Here is a 22,818-nt window from a genome sequence, read left to right as displayed (position 1 = left end):
AGATGCCCCCAACAAATACCTTAAATCAGTTACCTTTCCTTATATTTTCTAAAGAGTTTTCTCAGCATTGTTGTTTCAACCACATACTCGACAATCTCCCTTGTGCACCTGCACCCTCCTACCCCATTGCCCCAATTCCTTGTAGCATCTGACCCATCCTCCCAACCCTAGCCCCCTTCAAGCCTTCAAAGCCCAACTCAATAGTTATCCCTAAGCCCCCCCCATCTTATTCCTTCACTGCACAACCATGTAAAAAAGAGGCAATAGTATCTGTATAGAAAGAAATTGAAATGAAATTTGTAATCTAAACCAGGAAAGCACTTTGCATGCAAAAATGTTTCAAATACATTTTAAACTTTCAGGCCTGTAGAAACACTATCTATCCAAAAAGCCATGACATGATGAATGATTTATTTGCTAAGGTATTTTGGCAATCAGAAGCAGAGACAATACATTCTTTTTCTATTGTATCATCCTTACTGCAACTCAGAACCCTAGTATTACAGTAAATATTTGTTGAAGTTATAAGAATTCTATTGAACCCTCTTAGCTTCAATCAATACCTTGAATTCAAGTCTTCCTTCCTCTGCTTGTGGGTATATTGTGGAGTAAAGCAGCAAGTAATGGGCCACTGAACTAACACAGAATAGCAGCATCAGTCCAACCAGTCACGTGGCCTATAGACAGGACACAGCACTGCACACCTCCAGAGGGTCCTGTTTTGGGTATTTGAAACTAGTTCAGCCATTCTGCCAGGGGACAGTGAGCAGGGTACTACACACAGCAGTGCCACAGAAGGCTTAGAAAGCTGCTTTAAAATGGTAACTAGCCCTCCATGACTTCCACCCTGTGGCAGGAGCTGTGCTAAGAATTTCACTGTCATTATCTCTTAAACCTCAAACAAATCCTGAGAGGTACATACTATTGGTATGTAACAACTATTAGCATGATCCTTATTTAGTGAAATTGGAAATGGAGGCCCAGGGACATTATGTGTTTGAAAGAGCTCAGGTTCACACATAGGCAGTGTTGATTCTTTTTTTAAAATGCACTTTTTTATTTTATTTTCTGAAAAAGAAACTTAGATTACTTAAATGTTAACCAAAAAAATGTAGGGACTTCCCATATGCCCCTCCTCTCCCTCCCACACTGAGTAACAGACATTTTCCAAAAGAAAGAGATATAGGATCAGGTAAAATTGTGGACATCTATTACAATTGATCATTGTTTTCTTAATAATCAAAATTGAACCACTCCCTCTTCCACATCACACAGAGGAAGCACTAATGCACTAGTTGCTTTGATACCTCCAAGGAAACCTCGCAGAGCCAATTTCTCCAATTTAATCTTTCTGTAAGTTTCTGCTTTACTGAGTAACTCTTCACCTTGCCCTGCACCACAGATGCTCTTTTCCAATGTTCTTTGACTCACTCAGCACATTGCTTTTATATCTCCCCTCCCCCTTCCAAAAAAAACAAGAAACTCAGAGCAGTTATGTCTAATAGATTTTTTAAACTGAAGCTCCTATATAATATGTGGGAATTACAGAGCACCACAAAATAGACAACAAAATACAAGTCTGTTGGATCCTATCATCTGACAAAACTCAATCAGCATTTCCAACCTGGGATATTGCTCTCTGCTCGTGACCAGTCTAGGCCCAAAATTACAACCATTCCCTCTTCTCCAGTGGTCATCTCACTACCCTCAAATTCTTCCTCAGTTCTTCTTCAGGGGAAATTATCACTCAGTTCTAAGATTCTTTGGGATGGTACTTCTCTTAGTTGAAGATGGGCCCTAATTGCAAAATTGCCCTGGCTTTCATTCAAAATACATATGATCATTCCAGTTCCAATTTAGGATGTCAGGACAAGGAAGAACCTTTTCCTCAGGTAGCACCAAGAAAATTCAGATAAGTAAAATCACACATATCTCTGGAATTATTGAACTGTAGTGGACAGTACAGGGCCTTGGTGAAGTGGTTTCCTGAGAACAGTGCCCTTCTCAAAGGAGCAGCGAGTTACGGTGAATTCCAAGGGCCACTGACTGCAGATGGACAAAAGAGGAGGTGGATGAAAGTTCAGAAATTTGACCTGGTCAAGGAGAGCCAGCAAGGCTGTCCTTAGGGCACTGTCATACAGGATTGACTGGAGACAAGGGAACCCACAGGTGAACTAATTTATTTAGTGTAACAATTCTTCCCTACCCACCCTTCCCTAGTGAGGATGAGAAAACCTTTGCATCAAACAGTGCTGGATCAACAGGATATCTACCTAAAAATATATATATACACAGATAGTGAACCTCTACTCCACCACACACCATACATAAAAAGTATATCAGAGGTGGAGTATAGTCCTAAGTGTAAAAGCTTTTAACCAACAAAATTGTCATGGTTTTATTCAAGGTAGGGTGATGATTTCAAATACACAGGAGAAAAATCTTCACAACCTCAGAAAGGCAAATATTTCTTAGGAGGAATACATTAAAAAAATAATATTTTTTAGAAGCTGAGGCACATTGGCCTCACAAGGAGAGACGTACTGTCTCCATGGCTACACTTGCAACCTAAGGAATGCAGTAATTAAGAGTTCCCAGCAAAGTGATGAAGCTGTTAAAGGCTGAAAGAAAAGATGAGCACATACCATTTGTAGTGAATAGAACACTTAGACTTTGTACCTCAAGATAAAATTTTTTAAAAATTCCTTAGACTATGGGTAATGCTGCTTGATGTCACGTTGGCTATGTGTTCCTGCTTATTGTCATGTAGGCCATGTGTTCCTGCTTGTTGTCACATACACTGGGGTATATAGAGAGACCCTTGTAAACAATAACATTGTGTGAGGAGTTATTACTCACAGACCCCCAATCCCAGATCTCTCACCCGTTTCTAACCCCGTTTCTCTTTCTTTCATTACCGATACTATTCAGGTCCAAATCTCCAACAAATATTAAAAGAATAAAAAAACCATGAATTTCATCAAAATTTAAAATCTAAGCTCCTGAGAATAAAAGGCAAGCCATGGAATGTGAGAAAGTATTCTTAGTACAGGCATCAGACAAAAGATTTGTACCTAGAATATATATTACATAATGAACTAATCAAACAAAATAGACTTAGAGTTTTAATTTAGAAAAAAAGGCAAATCATTTGGACATTCACAAAAGAGGATAAATTCATATTAATATATATTAATATAAAATATATCCTGATATATTATGATATAATGATAAATAAGATGCTTCCCTCTGTTATTAGGGAACATCAAATGTTAAAACCAAAGTGAGATGCCACTACAACAGCTAAACTTGAAAGACTAACAATATCAAGTACAGGGGAGAAGAGATGCAGAGAACTGGACCTCTTGCTCTGCTGGTGGAGTGACCCAACTACTGCATCAGACCCAGACAGCAGAGGGTTAATTTCATGAGTCAACTTGGCTGGGATATGGGTGTCACTTGTTTGGTCAACCAAGCCTTGCCTTGATAGTTATTGTGAGTATTTAACAGATGGACTACAATCATCACTCAGTTGATTGCATCTGTGGCTGATTACATCTACCATTGACAAAGGAGTTAGAGACCTTAAAGGATTACAGCAGTCTGAAAACAGATTTTATCTCTACTTCAGATAGACAATTTCTCCTGGGGAAGTCAACATCATCTTCAACAAGTTTCCATTTGCAGCATGTCCTATAAATTCAGATATATCAAAGCCCTTGGATGCATGAACGAATTTGACTAAATTAAAATGGATACCTACCTTATATTCAGTACTTCCAACCCTGGGCATTTCTCCAAAATAATAACAATATATATCCACAGATAGACACGTGCAAGGATGTTCCCTGCAGCTCCACCAGGGGACAGAGGCACTCTCACAAAGGCTCTGCTGCACAGGTTTTGGAATCACAGGGCCACAGATGAAAACCCAAGACTACCTAGCAAGCAGACTTTAAGCAAAATACCTGACCATCCTGTGCTCCATTTCCTTCATTTGAAAGATAGGTAATAGAACCTACTTCAACAGGTGGTTATGAGATTAACTGAGTGATGCTCAGGAGTAGGTGCTGGAAAGAGGAGGTGTTTAAAAAGCATTAGTCATATGATGATTTTGATGGTGATGGTGAGGGAGCCCAGGTCAGGGTGATGTAAGTGTGTAGTAAGGAGGCTGGACAGTGGAAAGTTTTTACCCATCACTGTGTTCAAGTGTCCCCAGTGTCACCACCACTGATGTTCCTCAATTCAGACTGACAACTCCTAGCATCAAAAAACACATCACAGGGTATCTCCCACTACCTTTTTCTCAGACAAGACCTCAAGCTCCCACAGGGGGTCTTCACCCTACTCCCCCTGGACCTACATTGGGCTGTAGGTGAGCATCATCAGGGGTCAAACAATATCATCTTGTTACTGCATTGACCTCGCTTTATCAATGACTGGAGGAATATAAACTTACCATGTCATGTAAGAATTAATTTTGAAAAAATACACACACACTGAGCTCATGACTAAACCTTGATTTGTAGAGAAAAAGATGCAAAGTACATGTGCCCTTTCCACACCTTCAGGTGGAAGCTTGTGCTGCTTTTGTTCTCAGTTGGCAGAGCTCAGAGCAGCAGAGCCTGCAGGGGCTGCTGCCTAAGTCAGAGGCTCCGGCCTTTGCACCTTCAGGGTCTGCAATGACAGGAGGACCTCTCCTAAAAGCCTGGGAAAAAGGGGCATATCAGGCCCACTACGGGGCCTGGGAACATGGTCAAGTGAATCATTGGCATGGATAGCCCAGGGAAGGAAGCGCTGCCTCCAGGACACCTGAGCCACAGATCCCATTAGAGCAGGAAGAGTGCAGTTAACTGGCCACAGGCTGGTCACTCAGGATATGGGTCTCTCTCTCATCTGTTTCTTATAACACTTGTGCACACACACTCAGACACATGTACTTGCACACATGACAGCCCAAGGTTTCCACCTTACCAACACCTACCCCTCCATACACACTTATAAACACACACACAAAGATGAGTATGCAAACACCACCTATCACACATTCAGACATGGACACCCTGAAGTGCAAACCCCAGACAGAGCCCATGAGCTCCTCCACTAGACCTGCCTCAGTCTCTGCATTGCAGCTGCTGAGATTCACATCCACACCCCAGAGCCAGTGCCTTTAGCCCCCCAAGGGCTCCTGGAAGCCTCTGTTCCAAGGATCTCACCTTATAGGAAAGAGCAGAGGCTGGAAGGGCTGGTCACTTGATCATGACACAATGGCTTGTTAAGGGCACACCTGGGCCTGGAACCCCCCAAATGTGGTCTGGTCCCTCCCCAGAAGCCTCCAGAGCTGAGGAGCTACCACAATCTGCCCTCTGTCCCTGGCCCATCCAGGTGGGAACCTCAGCTTTCTTCCTGGAGGCTCAGCTGGCCTCAGGGCCATGGGAGAATGGGGGCAAGAGCAATGGTCCTCAAGGCTGTGGAACACCTGGACATCAGCATCATCAATGGGGGGCAGGAGCTGAGCACATACCAGCTCTGACTTTAAATAGGTCAGAGCGGAGCAGGATCAGAGAGGAATAAAGTCCTGAGAAGGGTCTGTAATAAGGACGTTTGATGTGCATATTGCTGAGGATGAAGGAGCCTGTGGGGCTGGATGGCTCAAACCTCCAGTGCTCCTCTGGACTAGGAATAGCAGCAACTCATACACACCTGCTGTTCATGTTTGCTAAAAGCCCATAAACTCTCCTTCTCCACATTTGGTCATTAGCATCACAAGGGGCACAGCTTAGCATCTTTTTTCCTGGACTAGACAGGAATACAAACTTCTCCCAAAGCACCTTCTGTAGCTGAGTAATCTCTCCTTTCACACCATATCCCTTTCACTGTACTTCTCAGCACAGCCACATTCATTTTCTTCCTGAATTCCTAAGTCACAGGTCATGGGAATTCAGGCCATCTGTAAGTAGGTTTCCAGACAGGGGTGGCTGTGCTGCTTCTGTCCTGGCCCTGGATTAGGAGAGGCAAGAGTAGGTCAAAGTGGAGAAGAGAAGTGTGCTTCTTAGGATTTCTTTTAAATGACCTCAGTTTTGACATCGAGGACAGAAGGCTATGGATGCCCTGCTAAAAAAGAAAGGCATTTTATTCTTAATTCTTACTCATAAGCACATGGAAACACTAAAAAACTTTTCAAAAATGCCTCTAGAGTGCCCTAGAAGTAATTCTCCTAGGAAGAAGCCGAGGAGAGGGAGGTTCTGAGGCAGGGCTGTGTTTAAGGCTGAAAGGTGAGCTGAGAGCATCCAGGTTCACAGGCACTTTCTGGTTTATGTGAATCATAGTTTCTACCTATTAAAAACCTGGAAGTTAAAAATGTTAAACCATCCATTTTTTTATTGAAAGTTTAGACTCACACAAATAAAGTGGGGACCAGGGAAGGATGAAGAATGGCAGAGATAAAATTTCACCTATAAAAGAGGAATCTGGGTGATCAAGACACACATGGCAGAAAGCATGGGGTACTGTCATAACTGGAGTAAACTCCCTTTATGCAAGTCCTTCTCCCAACTCACTTCAGCTCTACTCGTGAAGACTCCAAAAAAGGCAAAAAGATGCACCTTGGGAAGAAATAGTAGCTGTGTACACAGGGCTCAGGAATGGTGTGAGAGGAAGAGAAAGGCATAGGGGATTGAGACAGTACCAACTAGGTGTCCACAGACAACAGGATTGGGTGAGGGCCACACAACTGGTCAACGAAAGCTGAGATTATGGGCACAGGTTCACAATCATTGCTGTCCATTCACCAGTTTAAATGCATATTCCAGGCATGGCTGTACCTTGTCCTTGGTGCCAACCACTACCTTAGTGTTTACATTTCAGCAGTGATGCTGATGATGACAAAAACAATAACAATGACAGGAATATATTTTGAATGACATTGCAGTTCTGATAGCAAACAGCTGCTTGGAAGTTTCCAATAAATACCATGTGGAAACTAGGGCTGAGGCTCTCAGTTCCAGAAGCTGTGAGTCCCCTGGTCCCATCTTTATCTCCTCTCTTGTGTCTTCCTCTCTGTCTTTTATTTCATAAAGTTCTGTGTTGCCTTCCCTTTCAGTCAACCTATTGCTAAGCTCATCTCAGCAAATGCTTGCATAACAAAATGAAGATGAAGATAAGAATAAAAAGAAACTGAGGGGTAGAGCATTACCTCCCCAAACTCACACAGACAAGGCACAAAGACCTCAAAAGACAAGGTCCCTGCCATCATTGAACTTTCAATTGAATGAGGAGAAAGGGAATTGCACATGCAGGTGGTTGGGTGAAGGACTCACTGGCATTTTTTTGCATATTCTAGTATAAGTTCTGACTTTTTCTTTCTTAGTTAAGGAGAATGAATTGATTTCCTTTATCCTTCCTTCTTATCTTTTCTTTCTTCCACTGCACCTGTTTATTTATTTTCTATCTTTGTTTAACAGACTTCCACTGGTCCACATGACACCTTTTAGCATATATTTAACTGAGTATCTTCATACTGAGTTCATCATTATCCATTATCCCCACATCCTATTCTTTATTAATAAATTTCTATTTTTTTTGTTGAAATTTTGGGGATTTCTAATTCCAAATGTCAACTTGTATTTTGATTTATTTCACTCTACTTTGTTTAATGATTTTAAAAACATATTAAAATGTCCAACCTTATAATCAACCATTAATGGAAAAATAATCTAAGCAAAATATAAACAGTTTTAATGAGTCTTTTTTTCAACTCTGTGTTTCTATTCCTATGTCTTCTTATTTATTTCTTCTTTATTTTATTGGAGTATTTCCTTAGGAACTTCCTTTTCAAAAATATTCACATACTGTACATTTCCCAGGTTATGAACATCAAAAAAAGAAGGACCATTTGCTCCCACAAATATGAATGATATATTGTCTCAGCATAGATTTCACCATTCATTGTTTTTCCTCAGAAAAGTAAAAAATGTCACCTAATAACCAATGTTGCAAGGGGAAAATCCAATGCCAATTTGATCATTGCCCCTTTGTAGCCATTTTCTGCTTCTAGACCATTTTACAGCATACACACCAATATTTTTACTCGCAAATATTCAAACAGATGAGTAGCAGGGAAGCTTATCAAGTTCCTAACAAGCATCATCACCTGTGAAAAGCAAACATGGACACCACACAAATAGATGCATATTGGAAGTAGAGGGAGAAGTCAGATCAGAGGAAAGTCAAAGCAACTCTAGGGTGACAGTAGGACCTTGGGGAGCCACCCTTCCCTCATATTGACACATTTAGGTACCAACACAACTATAAATGCAGGACTGATCCTCTTCCCTCGCTACCACATTCAGCCTCTTTCTCTCCTGTCCAGAGCCAATTCCCAGGTGACTCTCAGCTATGAGGGCCCTCACTGTCCTCTCTGCCATTCTCCTGTTGGCCTTCCTGACCCATGCTAAGCCCCTTGGAGAAAGCACTGAGGAGCAGCCTGAGGCCCAGGACCACGATATGGCCATCTTCTTTACAGGGGATGAAAGGGCCACTCAAGAGGCTTCAGGGGAGAGCCCAGTGATGCCACCAAGAAGCATGATAGCATTAGCAAGTGAAGGCCTTCAAGCTAGAGACTGTTCTAAGATTCTTGGAAAACCAGAGGGTTGGGTTCCAGGAGGTGTGAGTGGGAGACTCTGCAGCTTTAGGGTTAGAGGCTAGACAAGCCTCTTTGAGTGGCTCCTAAGCACCTGCAGGTGGGGCTCAAAATCTGATGTGTATGGATGGGTTGGAATGAGAGGTGGGTCCTGAATTTAGGAGCTGTATCACAAGGGGTGTGATAAGCCTGTAAATGATAGATTAGAATGGTCAAAGAATGAGATATTTCATGAGCAACTCATAGTAAGATTTCTTTTGCTTTATGACAATCATGAATGCTCGCCTTCCTTTTATGACTGGTGTATATTGGTTGATTAGTGACAGACATGTCACTTCTTAGATCATCTCTCCTGGTCTGGCTCTGATTTTCCCCCTTCTCTCCTTTCACACTGTGCCTAAAGAGCCCCTTCTCTTCCCAGGCCTTCAGCAGAGAGCCATCTGCTATTGCAGAATTGGGTCCTGCAGGTTCAGGGAGAGTCTAGTGGGGACCTGTATTCACAACCACATCTCACAGTTTTTGCTGCCATTGATTGTGTCAACTCAGATGCAAAACAGTGCAAGGTTCAATCTGAGGATCTTAAAAAAAGCACTTTTCATCTGTATACTTTGTGCTTTCTCTTAATTCTCTATCTAAATGAATTTAAAGCATTAGCAACAGTGTGTTTCTCCTCTGCTTATGTATTTGTTTGAGTTGGCATATGGCATATAGCATATCTGTGCTGTCCAATTTTATTGTGACTTATGTCCTAAATGGTTTACATTAAGGGAAACCTATTTGTGCTTCACAATGATCCACTTTAGGTGACTCTACTTAGCCTCACTCTGCTTTGATGTTCTCATCTACACATTGAGCAGGGAGAGTCAGATAATAGCTAAGGAATCTTCTTTCTCCAAAGGCTCTCGGTTCCAAAACAAGCTTCTGAAAATCACTGTGTTTAAGACATGGTTAAACATATTGAGGAGTCCTTCTGGATCAAAGTAGGGAGACTGAGTTCAAGGAAGACAGCTTTGCTCTGTCCATCAGAGGGTCATTTAGAACCTGGAGACAGACCTGAAGGGTGTGTTTAGGTGTGTGTGAGATGGGGGCAGGAGCATATAAAAAACAGAAAGACCAGAATGGGTGTCTAATCCTGGATGAGCACCACTTGCTCTTTATAGTCATTCCTGTTCTTGGGAACAGTCATTGCCACAGGCTCTAATTTACTCACCGGGCACAGCATTGAAGCTGGCCTGTGATTTCTCCAGGGTTTCTCTTTACCCCATCTTGGCCCAGGTCCCTATGCCTGATGTTCCTTCTGTTTCTTCAAGTCTTAATAAGCTCCCCATGTGCAGGTGCAGAATTTTATCCTATGGCTTGGGAGAATATATATCTGGGTTCTGCAAAGGACTTATATTCAGTAACAACCTTTGCTGCATTTGAGAGATAAGTGCTCCAATTGGCCTTGACAAGATATAGAGGAATTGTTATTATTTGCACCTTGTCCTGTTTCCTTTCCCTATATCCCAAATAAAGTACCTGTAGCAAATTTTCTGCATGTGTGTGTGTGTGTGTGTGTTTTGTATTGTTGTTTTGGAATTTATACATGTATTATTCTGGACTTGTTTGAATGCAAATACCAGAAACCTAAGTCATACTCTCTGAAACAAAATATTGGAATCATCAGAATTTCAAAGAGGAAAATGCTTTAGACACAATTTCCTATGAAAGCTCATATGACATTACTGTTCTATCATTAGACTGTGAATTGAAGCAGCATAAGAAATAAAGTCCTCTGCCGAAGGTGATCATATGAATGATTATAAATGCCAGTACAATTTTTTTTGCATTTTTGCAAATATAACTCCATTTTTCACTTCTTACACATTCTAAAATGCAAACATATAAAAAGTATTGATAAACTTATGATTCTGTAAATGCAATATTTAAAGTTGTAATATGTGATAAGAACAACAAAATGTGAGGGACAGATGGGTATAAGAACAAAGTTTGTGTACCCTATTGATTTAAGTTTGTATCAAATCAAATGATATTGTTATAAATAGAGGATATTTAAACCTCTTCATAACCATAAAGAAAATATTTGAAATATAGACACAGAAGGAAATGAAAAGGGACCTAACACAACTCACTACAAAAGATCAAACAGATACAAAAGTGGCTGAAATGGAAGAATTGAGGGACAAAAATTGAATAACATATGAACAACCCATAGCAAAAAGTCAGAAGAAAGTTACACATTATTATTATTCATTTTAAATGTACATGGTTGAAACACTCAGGTAAAAAAGCAGTGATTGGTAGAATGGATAAGAAGGCATGAGCCAACTACAAGTTCCTTATAAGTAGCTAACCCTAAAATCAGAGACACAGGTATGCTGAGTGTAAAAGGATGAAAGAAATATTCCAGCACATAGTAATCAAAGAAGAGCTGGGGTGTCTATACTAACACCATATAAAATAGATTTTAAGTAGAAAACTGTGACAATAAACCAAGGAGGACATTATATACTGACATAGTGGTTAGTTCAACAAGGAATACCACTCTCCTTCTCTCTCTCTCTCTCTCTCTCTCTCTCTCTCTCTCTCTCTCTCTCTTTCTCTCTCTCTCTCTCCATATACATATACATATACATATATATATATACACATACTTGCAAAGGCCCAAAGTACATGATGGGAATATTGACAGATAAGAAAGGGGAAATGGATGGCTCTATGGGATAAACAGGAACTAAAGTTAAAAAAATAAAGACACCACAAAAAAAGTGGGTCCTCAGAAAACATCAATAAAATTGACCAACGTTTTGTAGCCTGAAAAAGTAGAAAAAAGAGAGGTCACACATTTTAAAATTAAGAAAATGCATACAACACTACTGCCAGCCTCATGAAAAGAAAAAGGATTAGGAGGACACTATGACCTACTGTATGCCAACAAATTAGGAAACTTAGTTGAAATGGACGAATGCTTAGAAAGACCCAACTACCTGCATTGACTCAAGAAGAAACAGCGCTCAACAGACAAATAACAAGTAAAGGCATTGAACCAGTGATGAAAACTTGGGTAAGAGCAAAATGCCTGGAGAGAGAATGTGGCTTGAGCTGGTGAGCACCTGCCTCTCACACGGGAGGCCCCAGGTAAGCTCCCAGAACTCCCTGAACAAACTAAAATAAGCAAAACAAATGCAAAAACCAACCCAGGGAAGCCAATGTGGCTCAGTGGTTGAGGACTGGCTTCCCACATATAAGGTTCCAGATTAATTCCGCAGCCCTTGGTACCTTAAAAAAAAAAAAAAGTGAATAAAATGAAGGGGTGGAACTCACCCAGCACCTTTCCCCAAAAAGAAGGAAAAGCCTGATTTTAATAGTTTCACTGGTGAATTTTACCAAACATTCCAAGCAGAATTAACTCTGCCATAAGTCTTGAACCCTAGGTGACCTGGATTAGGACTTGACCTCTCCTAGCTGCCTTCACTCTCCACATCTGAGCCCCAACCCCAGCCAAGCATCTTGGAAGACAATCTGTCTAGGCCAAGGGCTGGCTCTCTTTTATTTTTAGAACTTGTCCTAGAATGTTTGCAAGTTGCAATGTCCACAGTCATGAGACAGTGACCTAGTGACCACATACATCCCCAGTAAAGTGGACCCTGCCCTAAGAAAAAAAGGGAGAACAGCCTTCCAGTACCCCCTTCTGGAAAGCAGGGGGCAGCCTTGCCCTTAGGAAAGTTGACTCAAGAGGGACAGCCCTGGGCTTCCCTGAGAAGTGGTGTTTCCTCATCAAAATCTTGTCCTTTCACCGCCTGGGACAGCACCACAGCATTAGGCCCAAATCAGGTGCTACTAAAGAAAAACCAAGGAGCTTCCATAACCGATACTTGAGGTGAGCAGTTCACAAAAGTCCACTGAACACCAGGAAGGCCAGAGTTGAGTTATCAGAGCCCTTCAGCCCTTAGGTGACCTAGGAGGCCTCTGCTGATTCCAGATGCTGGACTTTGGAAAGTGCACATCTGCTCTCAGGCTCAAAATGCTTCTTCATGAAATGTGAGTAATAATACTACAACATTTACTACATGCCTCAGGTATAATGTTCTTAGCACATGGTAAGAAACAATATATAATTCATTTGATTTTTCTATGTCAAGAACAGTAGGTTTATGTCTTTCAGCAACACACAAAATAATACAACAGTGCTGAAGCACACTTATTTTATTTGTGAGAAAGCGTATTTACTCAAAGCCATGTGTCTAGTGTGTGTTGGAATAGCACTGAAGTTCATGTCTCCTGATTGCAAACCCTCCAAAGGGCTTATAACATTAGGAAGTTTAGTCTAAACAGCAGATAACAAATAAGAGGTGTTCCAAAGAGGCTTAAAATGATTTAATTGTGGCATTATATATGTTGAACAGATTTTGAGATTACCAACAGCCTAAATGTTGAGGAAATCTTAAGTTGTGAAGCAAGGAAAGAACATGGCCTTCACATTTGTTATAAAAAGGATGAGGAGAGAGGTTTCCCCTGTTTGTAGAGGGCAGGCTGCTCTGGCCTGCACAGGAACCTCAGCCAACAAAAGTGACAAAAGACCAAACTGAGTGAAATTCCTAAGGAAATGCAATCCCTTCCCTCCCCCAACAAGGTGAGGGCTGCTGGCCTCAAAGATTTCCCAACATGCCTACATTTGCCCTTGTAATGGAGAGGGCAGCCAGGCAGTAAAGTATGGCTTTTCCCATGTCTTGATATTAGCAAGATCTGGGACACCAAAGGAAGCCCATTGGCTCTTCAGAACAGGAATGGGGACCCCGTGTTTATAAAGAGAGCCTAGAGCATTGAGGAATAAGGAGCTGTTCTTTTCTCCATGAGATTTTGTCTGAATTATCTCCAAGAAAAATTAGTATTTCTTTCTGGGAGGTGTGGCTGTGTCTACTTTAATGACAGTAGACATAGGAATGAATTGGCCTATAGAACTCCCTGGTGGAAATCCAGAAATGGAAAGTCTACTTGAAAGGAGCACATTGAGCTTTATACATGCACCTGCACCAGAGCCAGTGCATAGCTCAGGTTATGAGTCTGCATTTGGGGAAGAGAAGTTTCCAGAGAGGGCAGAGCTCTGAGCAGAGAGGCTTGAAGAAGGAAGTTGGTGGGGACAGCCTGGATAAGAGGGACCCAGGTTTGTTGAGTGCACGTGCTTGAGCGTGTTCTCACTGGAATGCCCTCCCTGTGCAGGCCCAGGACTTTTCTTATATGCCTTCCCTCCTGAAATCAAGTGAAAAGTCCACTTTGTTAGACATTTATCTTGTCCTTCTTAAGTTTTAATTCTGTTTTGTAATTTTCCCAACCATACAGTAAAAGAACCCAAATCAGAGTCTCTTCATATTGAAATAGGTATGAGCTCCTGGGGGAGGTCCGGGCTGCTGAAGCAATGCCCACAATTTGCAGGGCACGTACAGGGAGGATGGAAACTGAAGCAAAAAGTTTAAGAAACCCCATATCCTCTTCACTGGGTGTCAGGAGGCTCAATTCCATGGTGGACCTTAGTTTACCAGACTTTTAATTGGTGATGGGCATTACAAAAGTGTGGCCCTCAGCCCTGCTTCTAGAGGAGCATTCTGGAGTGGGCAGATGTAAGAGTCAGCCCTGGTGCTAGAGGAGCGTTCTGGAATGAGGGTATATAAGAGAGTCAGGGAAGCAGATTTGGCTCAACTGCAAAAGCATCTGTCCACCACATGGGATGTCCAGGGTTCAAAACCAGGGCCTCATGACCCATGTGATTAGCTGGCCCACGTGCAGTGCTGGTGCATGCAAGGAGTGCTGTGCCATGCAGGGGTGTCCACTGCATAGGGGAACCCCATTCACAAGGAGTGCACCCCATAAGGAGAGCCACCCAGCACGAAAAAAGTACAGCTTCCCCAGGAGTGGTGCAACACACATGGAGAGCTGATGCAGCAAGATGATGCAACAAAAAGAGACACAGATTCCCAGTCCTACTGACAAGAAGGCAAGCAAACACAGAAGAACACACAACAAATGGACACAGAGAGCAAACAACTGAGGGTGGGAGGGAGGGAAATAAATTTTAAAAATAAATAAATAAAAATAAAAACAAAAAACAAGGGAGTCAGCTCTGCTGTTACAGGAGCATTCTTGAGTGCGTGGATACAAGGGAGGCCAGCAGACAACACCCAGATGTTCCCATGCAGGCTAGAGAAATCCATTACCATGAAAAGAAAAAACAGAGCCCCTGTGATGGTCAGGCTATTGTGTCAATCAGCCAGGTTATTGTGCCCAGTTGTTTGGTCACCCAAGCACTGGGCTAACTGTAATCCAAGGGCATTTGTGGACTTTACTCACCACTGACTTTACTGCAGTGGTAAGTCATAGATAGCCGGTTACAGTTACATCAGTCAGGGTGATTGCCATCAGCAGTGAGGACGCTGAACCCAATCAGCTGAATCCCTTAAAAGGGGAAGTGATTCAAGTATCGAGAGAGAATTTCCCAGCTCTTCTCTGGACATGAGTCTCCCAGAACTCATCAGGAACCTTCATTGACCTTCATCGGAGGCCCTGCCTGCAGCCTGCCTGCAGAGCCTGGACTTGTGCATCCCCATGGCCACATGAGAGACTCTGATAAATCTCTTATATCGGGGGATTCCCCTGTTGGTTGTCTCCTAGAGAACCCTGACTAACACACCACTCTGAGGGTTCCTCAGAAGTTCTTTGTGGGGATGGGTGTCCTCGGCCTCTTGGGAGGGGGTTGTGGCTGCACCAGGAGTGGGGAAGGAAGTGAGCAGACCTGGCTGGATGGCAGGGAGCTCCCAGGGCCACCCCCACACCTGCCCCGCTGCCTCCTCTGCAGCTAAATTGCCTCTGGAGCCCCTTCCTCATCTTTCTGACAGAAGCAAGGGGCATAGGACCAGCACAGGCCATGGTTTGCAGAGACTCATGCTTCTTCTTCCTGGTTGACCTGAAGAGGGATGGGAAGGGCATAGAAGCTCTGTGCCTGGTGGTGCCCAGCGTGCAGTAACTTCAACAGGTGAGAGCAGCTGTGCTTTTCATAAAGACCCACTAGCAGGAGGACTTGAAGAATTCTGCTCACGCACTTGTGGAAAGTCGGTGGATTCTCTTCCTGCCCTGAGTCGTGGCTGGTATTCCCTGTGCTCAAGGCTCACTGGAGGAACCTGGGCTTGCGGGGCTCTTTGGTGGAAAGCGCAGCAGCAGGGAGGCCACGCCTGACCCCAAGCTGCTCATGGGTTCCCAGGCCACAAAGATAAGCTGGTAAGAGCACTGTGGAGACAGAGCAGTAGTGCTCACTTTGAAAGGAGAAAATATTTCTCTAGAATAACTGAAGTCATAAAAGGGAACCAAGCATATATTGCACTAAAAAGGGAATATATTTTGTAATTTACTAAAGGCTAATACTATGAAAGTCAATTTAACAATAAAAACAAAAAAAGCAGCTAGCACTAAAATGCACTTTCTTCCTGTTTGATGCCTTTGTTAACCTTTCGGGAAACTAAACACTGTGGTGTAAGCAAACAGATAAGTCTTTATAGGTCAGGTCTTTGTTTAAATTACTGCTCAGATAAGCAGTGGTTGTATTCCTCAACACTGGAGGTGCTTCTCTGTGCCTTGGCCTGGATGCCTGGAGCCTCGGCCTTGTGCTGAGACAGGTCAGAGGAGAGAGAAGGCAGCTGCCCTCCTGCAAGGGGGAAGCCAGGGCCATGGACATGAGGGGCACTCTGCAGGGCCCCAAGCTCTCCAAGGAGGGGCAGCACTGACCTGGCTTTGCACGGGTTGTGCCTGTGGGCTGACAGTGAAGGCCCCATGTGTCCTTCTCATTTACCTGTCCATGCAGCTCTGCAGGTGGGTTTGCACTGTCTGGGCTAAACCTGGGTGAGCAGTGGTATCCCCTCCCATCCAGAACTTCACCCTAGTGTTGTGCCCCATTGATGGGCTCCTGCGTTCCTATTTTTAAATGAATAATCCTGTTAACACTTTCGGAGTAATATTTGAGATAAAAGAATTGCAATGAATGAAAAAAAAAGAAAGATACTGCACACAATGCTCCTATGAGATAGATACTTCATATACAGAAATGTCTTGAACTGGCACCCACAGCTGGAAACTGTGTCTGCCACACAGCCTCAGCTCCTGCTTGTCTCATTTGATTGTTCAGAAAACTCTGCTCTTTCTGACCACAAGGAATACCGAGGAGGTGCTGGGTGCTTCTCCACACATGCGTTAGGCCAGCTCTGCCTTCCTCATCTCTCCCCCTCCTGACTTGCCTCCAGTTGTGTGAGGACACATGGCCTGAAGCTGAGGACAGAGGCCAGGTCACTGGGCATGTGGGGTGGACTGTGGAGCCCCTGAGCCAACCAACGAGGAAGCAAAGCCACCTCCTCAGCCACCTCCAACCTCCTCCAACCTTGGAGTTCAAGTGACCTATGGCTGGGTGTGCGGTTGCTCGGCTACTCTCAGCTGAAAGCATCCTAACAACAACAGCATTCCTTCTATTCACCAGGACTCTCTTCAGAGATTTATGGATCTGCACTCATGTGCCCCACACAATACCACTAGGGGGAGAATAGGTTCCTTTATGTCCATCCAAGATTTGTGGTTCCTGTATCTACATCCTCCCATTTTTAAGTTCCAAACTGGAGTCTTATTTACTATTTTACCTATGATGTTATTTGGAACTGTAGTATTTATTAAATTTTCATCACAATTTTAATATTTTATGAAATGCTTACGTATTCATATTCTATTTTTTGGACATTGAGGGTATATCACTAAGGAGAATTAATTAAGAAACTAAGTAATTCAACAAATATATTCAATACCATCAAGGTTATTTGAAACTACATTAGAAATAATGTCAACCACACAGTGCTTTAGTGTATGTGCAGATTTCTGAATGCAGTGCTTGTGAAAAAAGTAGCCAGTTGTCCATAGAGATCTAATGGTCTGATATTTCAAATATAATTGAGATCAAAGTCATTTCAACACACTTTCTTCAGAACCTGTCAAAATGCTCAGTCCACTTGATCTCCAGACTCTGGGCCCCCACATGCTGAGAAGCCCTGGAGTGGTCTGAGGGCATGTATTTTGGAGACAGAGAGACCTGGCAGGAAGCCCTGGATTTGCCAATCCTTAGCTGCCAGCTTCATTATTGCAGACTGATCCAGGATTGGAGATCCAAAGAAACACATGGGTAGGAAATAGAGATCTGCTGTTCAGGATCAGACAGAGTAATTGTACCCCCAGGAGAAGATGCTCTGATGTGAGGCTTTGATTTCCATCAGGTTTAAAGATGGCCATGTCATGCCAAGCATCACATTGTCCCAGAACCACAGCATGTATGTTACTTGGGCTTGTCTGCATTTGTATCATAGATGAAATTCTTCTCCAAGTCACCCACCAGTGGACTTCTCTACTTACCTAGAAGTGGATCACAGACATATGCTCTCATTGTAAAGAAGGCTAGGAAAACAGGAGTGTGGCCCTGTGAACCACTAGGTAACAGATGGAACAGCTATTGTTCAGCAAACAAGTGTCTGCCACGGGGACTTTGGCAAGAGCAGTTTCAATGGAGAACTTGAGCTAGAAGCCACATTGAGGATGGTCAGGGTGTAAATGGGAATTAAAATGAAATAGTGAATATAGACAACTCTTCCAAGAAGTTTCCTTTACCTAAGAGGAGGAAAGACAGGGTGATAGCTGCAGGTGGTGGGAGATTAAAGAAACCATATATTAAAAAACAGTTTTATGCATTTAAAAATAGTTATGAGAAGGAGACAGAAGGGTTTGAAAATACAGGAGATAAAGGATAATCAGTTGATTCCAGAGGTTCCTGGAGCTGTGGTAAGGGATGAGGGCCAAGGGCCAGATGGGGGAGGGTGGTATCAGCCTTGGAGAAGAGGAATATGACTTTCCAGGGAGGAACATGATCACAAATAGGGATACATTTCATTGGTTTTGCAGCCTGAAATCTGTGAAGTTCCCATCTGATGACTTTTATTTTCTCTTGAGCCTTAGATGGCAAGATTATCAATCAAAAGTGAGGGGGAAGGTGAAGAAGTAGAAAGTGGGGGAGTAGATGTAGCTGAAGTGGTTGTGTACCTGTTCCCCATGTACAAGGTCCTGGGTTCAATCCCCAGTACCTCCTAAAAAAAACATGCAGGAAGAATAGGGAAGTTTTCATATTTTGGAAATGGTGGTGGGTAGATCCTGAGACTGTTGGCTGTGGAGGCAGATAGACCTAAGGGTGAAAGCCCAGATCTTACTGCATCTCCATCTCCTCATCCCGAAATCCAGATCACGATTCTTCCTACAGCATAGAGTGCTTTAATAGGCAGCTATAAGACAGCACCATGCCTGACACAATGTAGGTGATCAATGGATATTCACTGTATCATTGTATGCCCTTCATATTAAAATGGTATGTATTATGTAATTATAGAAGTTGAACAAAATAAAGCAAAACCTCTATCTCATTACACTTGCATGTAGAAGAAGAAACATGTAGAATTTCAGAAACATTAAGTGTGGGAAAAGGTGGTATAGAATGGAGGAACTGGGACATGATTATAGCTTCTCTGAAGAACAGGAAAACAGTCACTCTGGGCCACTGGACACTTAGAATATTGGAACGTAAAGTCGGAGAACCAGGCTCCTGGTGTGGAAGGGAGCTCTGCTCAAGGGGCTTCTGGTGAGAGCAGAAGGACCAGACTGGAGTTCACTGTAGTTTGTTTCACATCTTGGAAGGACATCAGTGCACAGTGAAGAACACTAGCCACTATTTGCACTGTTTAATGTGGAATCAATACTTTTGAAAAACAAAAGTATTTATTATGGAAATTAAATATTGGTACAAATTTGATATTTAAATTATCTTAGGAAACTTATATTAGATAATAAATTTATTATGCCTGACTTTTTTGAAAACTTCTAATACCTTAAATGACAGAAAAACACACTCAAGAACAATAACATTTATTAATACCATTATATCAAATCTGTACAAAAGTGAACTTAACTTTCTTCTCTTTTGTCTTGAACTTCCTCCTTTACAGGGCTTTGTAATCTTACCAGACTGAAGAGGAGGTAAGATGAGGTTGAAATTTTTGGTATCAAATAGCTGACTCCAGTGCTTGGTTGTGTCTCTAAGGGGATTCAAACCCCAAGGACAGATTATTAATTTCAATAACAAAAATGTTTTCTTTTTCATGTCATGGCACTCTTAAATTTAACTATTTTTATTCCCCCCCCACTTGTGGCTTTTTGAGTGCTGTCTGCTCTCTGTGTCTATTTGCTGTGCATTCTCCTGTGTCTATATTTATTTATTTTTTTATTTCCTCTCCCCCTTTGTGGCTTGTATTCTGTCTACTCTCTGTGTCCATTCATTGCACGCTCCTCTGTGCTCTTGCTTGTCTCCCTTTCTTTTGTTGCATCACCTTGCTGAGTAGCCTCTCCATGGTGTTTGCAGGCTGGGCAGCTCTCTGCAGAGTGTGGGTGAGGCTGCCTTCACCAGGAGGCCTCAGGATGGGAACCCAGGACCTCCCAAATGATAGACAGGAGCCAAGCTGATGGAGCCACAGCCACTTCCCTTTTACTTAACTTTTAAAATTGAAAATGTGCCTTTCCCACAAATAGGGTGCTCTTTAAATTTTGCTTGGCAGTCAGTTTGTAAGTAATTGTCTTGTGATTACGATATGCTAACAATTCATTGGTATTATAAACACATACATATTTCCCATTAGCATTTTATTAAAACTAGTAGGGGTGATTATAATGAATAGAATTAATACCTTTAAAAGGGTGGAGAGTTGAAACCAGATCCTTTCTAGGACATTGGATTCCCTCATTTATCTTTTTGTGTCTAGGGGGACACTCTATTTTATTAGTTATTAGTATCACCACGCTGACCTGCTTCTGAGGTCTCCTCTCTGCTTATTAATTTGAAACCATGAGGCTGCTAAGCTATTCCTACTTAGAACACTTCTCATTTTTCTTTGCCTGTAATTCACTTAGGCTTTACTTTGCTCTATCCCATTTATACACATTGAAAAAAATTTTATATACTGAAAAAATTAGCTTAAAATAAGAAAAATATCCACATATGTCAATATTTTCCCACTAATTAATAAAAGTGGAAGTCTATTGTATGCACCTTTCCTTTGAATCAACAACCACCTTTTCATAAATTTTATAGTGATGTCCCTCTTTTGAATAGCATTATGAACATATAGAATTCTTTAGATTCAAACTGACCAATTAACCCATGAATTTCTTTTTGCTGTATTTTGTTTGTTTGTTTGTTTGTTTTTTACAATTCATGGCTGATGCTCAAATTGTGGCTCACTGGGAAACAAAGGCAGGTTCCTCTTAATGTAAACCATTCAGGACAGAATTCACAATAAACCTGGACAGCAAAGATAAGCCATATGCCAACCCAGACAAACAAATAAGGAAAGGCCAAACACACTGAAGCTAATGCTTTAACTTTATTTTCGATAGAGAAGTAAGAAAAAGCACAGAGTATACAGAGTAAAATCGGTCTTTTCAAGATCTTCAGACTGGACCTTGCACTGCTTTTCACCTCAGTTGACACGGCTCAGCGGCAACACTGCAAACCGAGACGTAGGCCAACACAGACCCCGCGAAAACGCTCCCCGGACTGGCAGCGCCCAAATCGACAAGTGCAGGCCATTCTCCGCTGAGGGCCTGGGAAGAGAAGGGGCATGTCAGGCACAATGGGAAAAGAGGGAAGGGGGAGAGGCAGAGCAGACCAGGGAAGATGCTCTAAGAAGTGATGTGTCTGCCACTAATAAACCAATATACACCAGTCATAAAAGGATGGAGGGAATTCACATTTGTCATAGACAAAAAAAAATCTTACTCTGAGTTGCTCATGAAGGATCATCAATCATTTACAGGTTTATCACATCCCCTGTGATACAGCTCCCATATTCAGCATTACTCACCTCTTATTCTAACCCATCCACACACACCAGCTTTTGAGCCCTGCCTGCAGGTGCTAAGGAGCAACAGAAAGAGGCTGGTCTAGCCTCTGACCCTGAAGCTGCTGAGTCTCCCACTTGTACCTCCTGGAACCCAGTCCTCTGGTGTTCCAAGAAGCCTAGAAGAGTCTCTAGCTTGAAGGCCCTCAGTTGCTAGTGCTATCATCGCTTCATGGTGGCACCTCTGGGCTCTCACCTGCAGCCTCTTGAGTGGCCCTTTCATCCCCCAGAAAGGAGATGGCCATATCGTGGTCCTGGGCCTCAGGCTGCTCCTCACCGCTTTCTCCAAAGTGCTCAGCGTGGGTCAGGAAGGCCAACAGGAGAACAGCAGAGAGGACAGTGAGGGCCCTCATGGCTGAGAGTCACTGTGTGTCTGACCAGGACAGGAGAGCAGGAGACTGAGTGTGGTGCAGAGGCAAAAGGTTCACTCCTGCCTTTATAGGTGTGTCAGGACCTAAATGTGTCAACACCTGAGGGTGGGGTGGCCAGCCCAAGTTCCTCCTCTTACCTGAGTCACTTTGATGTTCCTCTGATCTGCTTCTCCCTCTACTTACAATATGCATCTATTTGCTTGGTGTCCATGTTTGCTTTTCACAGGTGATGACTCTGTTAGGACATTGATAAGCCTCCCTTCTACTCCTCTGTTCAAATATTTATGAGTAAAAATATTTGTGTGTGTATGCCTCTAGAAAAAAAGAAAATGACTACAAGGGGGCAATTATCAAACTGCACTGGACTTTTCCCTAGCAACATTGGTTATTATGGGCCAGTTTTTATTTTTATAAGGGAAAACAACTTGAATGTGGAATTCTATTTTGAGACAATATATGATTCAGATTTATGGGTGCAAGTGATCTTCTTTTTGCATATTCACAGACATAAGAAATGTATAGTACATGAATATTTTTGAAAAAAAATTGCTCAAGGATATATTCCAATAAAATAGAAAAGAGTCCAAGTAGGTAGAACTAGAAATAGAAAAACAGAGTTGAAAAAAGACTCATTAAACTTCTATATTTTGTTTAGATTATTATTCCATTAATGGTTGATAATAAGGTTAGACATGTTAATACTGTTGTTAGGAAACATTGTAAACAAAGTAGATTGAATTAAAACATTATCTGAATTGCCATTTGGAATTAAATTTCCCCAAAATCTCAACAA

The 22,818-nt window shown here is 42.4% G+C and overlaps 1 long non-coding RNA gene across 1 annotated transcript; it reads right to left on the bottom strand.

Moving 5' to 3' along the window:
• Positions 1 to 21,119: 21,119 nt before the first annotated feature.
• Positions 21,120 to 22,071, bottom strand: LOC101446785 (uncharacterized). Its single transcript, XR_011647435.1, has 2 exons — positions 21,851 to 22,071; positions 21,120 to 21,358 (listed from the first exon to the last, which is right to left on the bottom strand). It is a non-coding gene; the product is annotated as an uncharacterized lncRNA (long non-coding RNA).
• Between the last annotated feature and the right edge of the window lie 747 nt (positions 22,072 to 22,818).

The sequence above is a fragment of the Dasypus novemcinctus genome, chromosome 25, assembly GCF_030445035.2.
Source record: "Dasypus novemcinctus isolate mDasNov1 chromosome 25, mDasNov1.1.hap2, whole genome shotgun sequence".
Taxonomy (NCBI): Eukaryota; Metazoa; Chordata; class Mammalia; order Cingulata; family Dasypodidae; genus Dasypus; species Dasypus novemcinctus.
The sequence above is the reverse complement of the archived record's forward strand: the minus strand, read 5'-3'. Positions and strand labels throughout refer to the sequence as shown.